This window comes from Malus sylvestris, chromosome 15, assembly GCF_916048215.2.
Source record: "Malus sylvestris chromosome 15, drMalSylv7.2, whole genome shotgun sequence".
Taxonomy (NCBI): domain Eukaryota; kingdom Viridiplantae; phylum Streptophyta; class Magnoliopsida; order Rosales; family Rosaceae; genus Malus; species Malus sylvestris.
Window position 1 is genome coordinate 29,335,670 of NC_062274.1, and position 6,056 is coordinate 29,341,725.

The following is a 6,056-nucleotide window of genomic DNA, read 5'->3' on the forward strand; positions in this document are numbered from 1 at the left end:
ATAGTAAAAAATGAGATGAAGAGCCCAACTCGTCTCTCTTCCTCCCCCTCATTCCTGTGTCATCCTACCTCAACCCTAATTCTCTCTTCCCCCTTCCCTCGCATTTATCTCCTATGTCCCATCTCTTCCCCCAAACTCTCTCCATCCCTTTTTCTCTTTCTAAGTTTCAATTGCAATAGGAAATGTGGTGAGAAATTTCAGTTTTGATGTTTATAGTGTTAAATTAAATATAGATTTGGTGCGGGGAGACAAATAAAGAGTAGTTCGAGCCTTATATGGGCATATAGGTAAATATAGACCCTCTATGTTTTTTTTTTTTTTTTGGAAACAAAAGTGAAAGTCATAGAATTGAAGGTGTTAGATGGAGGATGGGATTCAGACAAGGTTTCGATGTTCCTCCAATAAGGATTGCTGGATGATTAAGTTTGTGGCGGAATGATCCAATAGAAGTGAATGTTTTGTTTTCCACAACTAATATGACATATACAATGATGCGCATTGTGGGGGAATGTGTTTGGGTTCAAGCTACATAGATGTATGGAATCCCTTACAGAGACGAGAAGTGGAGATTTTAGAGGTGGGTTATGGAGGTGCTGGAACCTACTGATATGCGATGGTTTTGCAGGGGAGATTTAAATGTATTATGGGAGCATGAGAAAGCTGGAGCAAATGAGGGGTCATGTAACAGATCCAAATTTCTGATGGAGTTCATAGAAAAAATGGATTGATATGGGATTCAGTGGTCCTAAGTACACATGGAGAGGGACAAGAAATAATAGACTCGTATAAAAGAGACTTGATCGGTGTCTAGTCGATGGTAAATGGCAACTCCAATGGCCTAACATGACTTTGAGTCTTTCCTGTCTCGGAATGGTGGACTACCGTGGCGAAGTCATTAGCTGGTCCTCTTTTTAAGAAGAAAAAAAAAATGGTCATGGTATTAGAAGTAGTCTTGGGTTAATATGATGGGAATGCAAGTGGTCCATGAATATAAGCATGTGATTAGTTACTTACTAGTTACATCTTTGAAGGGGACCTTGTGAAAGTTTATTTCCTTCTTAATTTTGCAAAGCATGTGATGTTTCTTGTTTAAAGGTAAAGATTTGGACAGCTCAATGAACTGTACAAGTTTTGTGTTGTGAGTCTCGTTCTCTTGGCTATCTGGTTACCAAGGATTGAATTGGATATCAAGGACGGAGGATGCGTGGATGTGCTTTTAGTATTTCACTTGGTAGCCGGGAGAACATTTCTGTTTGTTTTGTTGCAACGCAATTGTTTCAAAACGCACAAGGTTGCAATCTGGAAACATTGTGGGGGTGTGTGTATATAACTGTATATATATGTAATTTGTATTAAAGAACCGTGCATGCATGCTATCCAATTCCAAACAAGTTATTATCACCCCCATTTCATTTGTGACAATCGTGGGATCTCCATTGATTGGGAATGATCCCCCTCTCCTAACGTTATGATGGATAAAGGGAACATGTGCATTCCACCTCTCTTTCCTTTCCTTTTTTTTTATTATTTAATTTTATGAAGATTTTATTTTTATGATACAAGTGATGTAGGTGGATCCAAATATAGCACGTGTAAGACGTTCTTACTTACTTGAGCTACATACAATAATTTCAAAATAATACAATCACAAATTAATTGAGATCTCTACCAAATGGGAAGTAATTTTAGCACTCTCTTTTAATCTTTTGCACTCTTTTGCTTAATTATATTTATTGATTCTCTTCGTATTAATTCAATCTAATAGCTAGAAAAAAAATAAAGGAGCGCAAGAAGTAACAAAAGAAACGCAGAAATCACTACCCTACAAAATATTCTATACTCCAGCAGAGTAGTACAATTATAAATAAATAAATAAACCAATCAATACCGTAAGGGGGCGTTTGTTGTACCGGACTATCTCGGACTGGACTAGCTGCAGGGACTAACCTGGACTGGCTTAGACTAGACTAATATGGACTAGCTTAGTGAAACGTTTGGTGCAGTGTCGGATAAGAAGTAGGATAATAAAATTCTTTTCTTTTTTATTTCTTTTTCTTTTCATTTTCTAGAACTATCTGTTTTCCTTTTTCTTTTCTTTTGTCTTATTATATGTATTTTCTAGAACTCTCTCTGTCTGTTTTTCTTTTTCGTTTTTTTTCTTCTCTTTTCTTTTCATTTTTTATCTTCTCTTTTCTTTTCATTTCTAGAACTCTGTATTCCCTTCCCCCTTTCGTTTCTTCACCTGTATTCCCCAAGTTAGTCACAGTGCATAGATTGATAATTACAAAATGGAAACATGCCTCACCTTCAATTCTCAATTCCTAATTTTTTTCCCCAAATTTCCAATTCCCACCAAAAACCCCAATGCTACTCCTTCCAATTCCGTCGGCGGCCATGGTGAGTTTTCCCGTCCGACAACCTCTCTCTCTCTCTTTCCTTTGTTTTCTCATCTAAATTCATCCGGCCAAATCCTTCTCTCCCCTAATTCCGTCGGCGGCCATGGCGAGTTTTCCTGTTTGGGTGGTTCTGGTTCTAAGATTTTTGGGGGTTCTGGGTCGTAATCGGATTCTGAGTAGTTCTGCACTCCTTTGCGATGCAAGCTTGTGGTGGTGGCTCGAGGGATTATGGGAAGACAAGGGGCAGTGACTTAGTCCTAGCTAATACCAAGGTTTCAGTCGGGACTAGCTAGCGACGCTTAGCGAAGTCCGGAGTCGAGGCGAGTCCAACTTAGCGTCATTTAAGTTAGTCCCTTGCTATGCCAAATACAGGACTACACGGACTGTTAGTCCAGTCCTGTCCAGTGAATGCTAACGATGTCAAACAAACGACCCCTAAGTGTTTTGGGTCCTGGCATCACCCTCTGCCTCTTTCTGCAAAAGCAGGATTCTTTGTCATGCAGTCAGCTATTTGTCTTAAACCTACCAAAAACCACACCAACATGACACCACCTCACACAAACTTACAAACCCTAGCCCCTACATCATCACGGGCACCTCATTATTCATTAGACCCAACACCATATCCAAAAAACCAAAAACATGCTTCATTATTTAAAAATTCCAAAACCCATTCCTTCGTGCTCCTTTACATAAATATATGGAAAGAGTTAATTGAATATCACGTTATCGGAGGTTTATGTACCAGAAGTGCTAGCTTCAGTCGTGAGTGAATGCTGATATAACCGTTGATGATTGTGGATTCACTGCGGGTTTTGTCCTCATCAACAGCTATGACGCTACGCAATTGATGAGCATAACTCCTAGGGTTTTGGTGGGGAATATACTAATTGATAGAGACAAAATCAAAGGAGTCATCCCCACCAACAAAACGTTTCATATTCAATTTTTTTTCTTTTGGGGGGGGGGGTTTGTTCAATGTTTTTTCCTTTTCCTCTCGTTTACAAAAGGGCCAAGCCGCCCGTTACTACTTGTTGCCATTATGGGCCTGGGCCCATATTTTCAAATATTTTTTTCATCGCCATGAAATTTTTTGATATCATTATATTCCTTTTTGTATTACAATTACAAAATATATAAAAAATAAATTAAAATAAAATCTAAAAAGAAAAAACAGAATCTAAAATCTGGCATTTTCGAAGCCGTGTAAGTCGCTAACTCTGTTCATGGACTTCCTTAACGTAGCCACCTTAGCCAATTTCTCAGCGGCGCGCCAAGCCAACGTCGGCGTTAGCGGCTCCTGCTTGTCCTCCACCTGTCCGTTGTTGAATCTTTTCTTGCTTTGCTTCGCCTCAACCTTCGCCAGCAGCTGAACCTGCCGCCGCCTCTGCAACTCAGCCATCTCCCCCTCCAAACCACGCAGGAACTCCTCTACCGAAGCTGAGCTCGAATGCAGGAGCAACGTTCGCGCCGACGACAGCAGGTGGTACGCGCTCGAAAAGTCGCTGCTCCTCTCCATAAACCTCCGCGACTCCGCCACGGCTCTAGCCACTACGTGGAGGTTCTTCAACCGCTCGATGTTCGAGTTCAACGGTGACGATCGGACGGTCTGCGATCGAGGTAGGAGGAGGACCCGCTCTTTTGAACACACAAACTCATTGGACGACGAGACCCTGTGTGTGGACCTCACAGATATCACATTTTGGGATGCGTGAGGCCCTGCCATGGCGGAAAACGGCATTTTCAGTTCGACTAATAACTCTCGTTCCTCTCCGGCGTAGAAGTCACCGAGTCGGATCGAAACGGATCCTAGAGCCGCGGGCCCACTCGTGAGTGAGTAGATAGCAGCGATCTTGGTCGGTAATGAACCCAAAATGACGCTGAGTTGGAGACAAAGATCCTGGACCACGACGCTTGGTTAAGATCCTGGACCACGACGCTTAGTAAACCTCCAACACACTTTACAAGTGCGTTGTGGCAACCGTCCCCGACTGCGACGGTGTGGACGGGGATGTCGAGGTGAGAGAAACGCGTGGAAGACACGATAGGGGAAGAAGATCGCTTCTGATTGGTTTTTGGTTGAGCGGCATTCAATAGAAGTATGATACTCGCAACAGCATTTTTCTCGCGCCGATCTTGGATCACCTTTGCGGCCTTCTTAAGCGCGTCGTTGAGACAGATCCTCTGACCGAGGGCACATAGCGCATCCATAATCCGACGAGCCGAACGTCGACCGACGAAGGTCATTCGCCGGAGCGGCAACAACCTCTTCGAAGTGGAGGAATATGCTACAAGTCGCATCGTGCGCTTCATCATCTGAATCCTCGCATTGCTCGCGCTCACGTTCACGTCCACCACCGTCACCAAGTCAATCGGAGCACGGAGCTCTAACGACGCCGTCTTGGACTCATTGGTTTGCGGTGTTTTGAGCTTCAGAATCACCGCGTGCGTCTCGTAGCTCATTCCGACCGGCACAACCGCCAATTCTGGCGACAGACTGACCTCTACATTCTTCACATGCCGGTCATCCGAAGGGAAACGTGATTGAGGCCTGGAACTCGCATTGACAAAGAACCCCTGGAATTCAACGGCGTCGTTTTCGTCGTCGTTCTCTTCTGGTATTGGGTTGAACTGGGAACCGGAAGTCAAGGACAAAAGCGGCTCGTCATCGTTGTAAACTCTCAGAGGTTTGGTCTTAACATCTCTGGGTTTATGGTTTGTTGACGGAGATTAACGACAGTTCCTTCCAGGCAGTGCTGCAGACGGGGCAGAGGATGAGGCTATTCTTCTTGGCGTGGGCGGAGATGCAGGCAAAGTGGAAGGAATGGGAGCACTTCGTCGTGAAAATGGCGGTGCCCTGACCACTTTTCACAGTCTGTAAGCAGATTCTGCATCTACTCTGCAAAGAGATGAAAAAACAATCGTCACTAAAAAGTTTTTAGTACTAAAAGTGGAATTTCTTTTGTTAAAAAAAGGGAATTATGAAATGGGGATTGTGCAAAAAGATGCTTACTTTGGAGAGGCGTAGGGTGGACCTGAGGAGTGAGAAGCTGGAGGGACATTTTGGGGATAATGGGTTGGAGCGCTGGAACTGGAAAAGCAATCTCGGGCTGTAGCTGGTGGTTTTTTGGGGGGTTGTGGTGGCGGACGAGACGTTGCATTGGAGTTTTGGGTTGTTAGGTAGTAAGAAAATGGGGATGTTTGTGGCGGTGGAGGTGGCGGTGGTTCGACAGCGGAGGCCGCCGGGGCTGGATACTACAGGTTGAGTTTGGGGTTGGGATTGCAGGCGTAGGGTTGATAGGTTGGAGAAGAAGCCAAATTTGGAGCTGCTTCTGGGATTCTGCTAATTGCCATTGTCATTGCATTGCTGCTTCTCAATACGCACTTTTGAGTCTCTGTCTTTGGGAATGAATGTACAGAAAGCCCTTCGCCAGCCAGTCACCATTTTTTAATCTCTCTCAAAATCTGCTTCTCAAATAAGCACTTTTGGAAAAAGGAAAAGGGGGCTTGATATGGAATAAAGTGGGATTTAGGAAGAAGTAGATAGGCTTGTCACCTTGGTCTGTCTCATGTTTCCATTTTTCCTTATTACTCTGAAGCTTCTGAGTAAGAAGTACTTCTGCTTTTCTTATTGCATCAATTGCTCTGCATCTTCCCCTA

At 43.7% G+C, this 6,056-nt stretch overlaps 1 long non-coding RNA gene and 1 pseudogene across 1 annotated transcript; one reads left to right on the top strand and one right to left on the bottom strand.

Annotated features, from left to right (window-relative positions):
* Nucleotides 1–3,366: 3,366 nt before the first annotated feature.
* Nucleotides 3,367–5,841, bottom strand: LOC126605236 (probable E3 ubiquitin-protein ligase EDA40; annotated as a pseudogene).
* On the top strand, nucleotides 4,936–6,056 carry LOC126605238 (uncharacterized). Its single transcript, XR_007616869.1, has 2 exons — nucleotides 4,936–5,083; nucleotides 5,147–6,056. It is a non-coding gene; the product is annotated as an uncharacterized LOC126605238 (long non-coding RNA).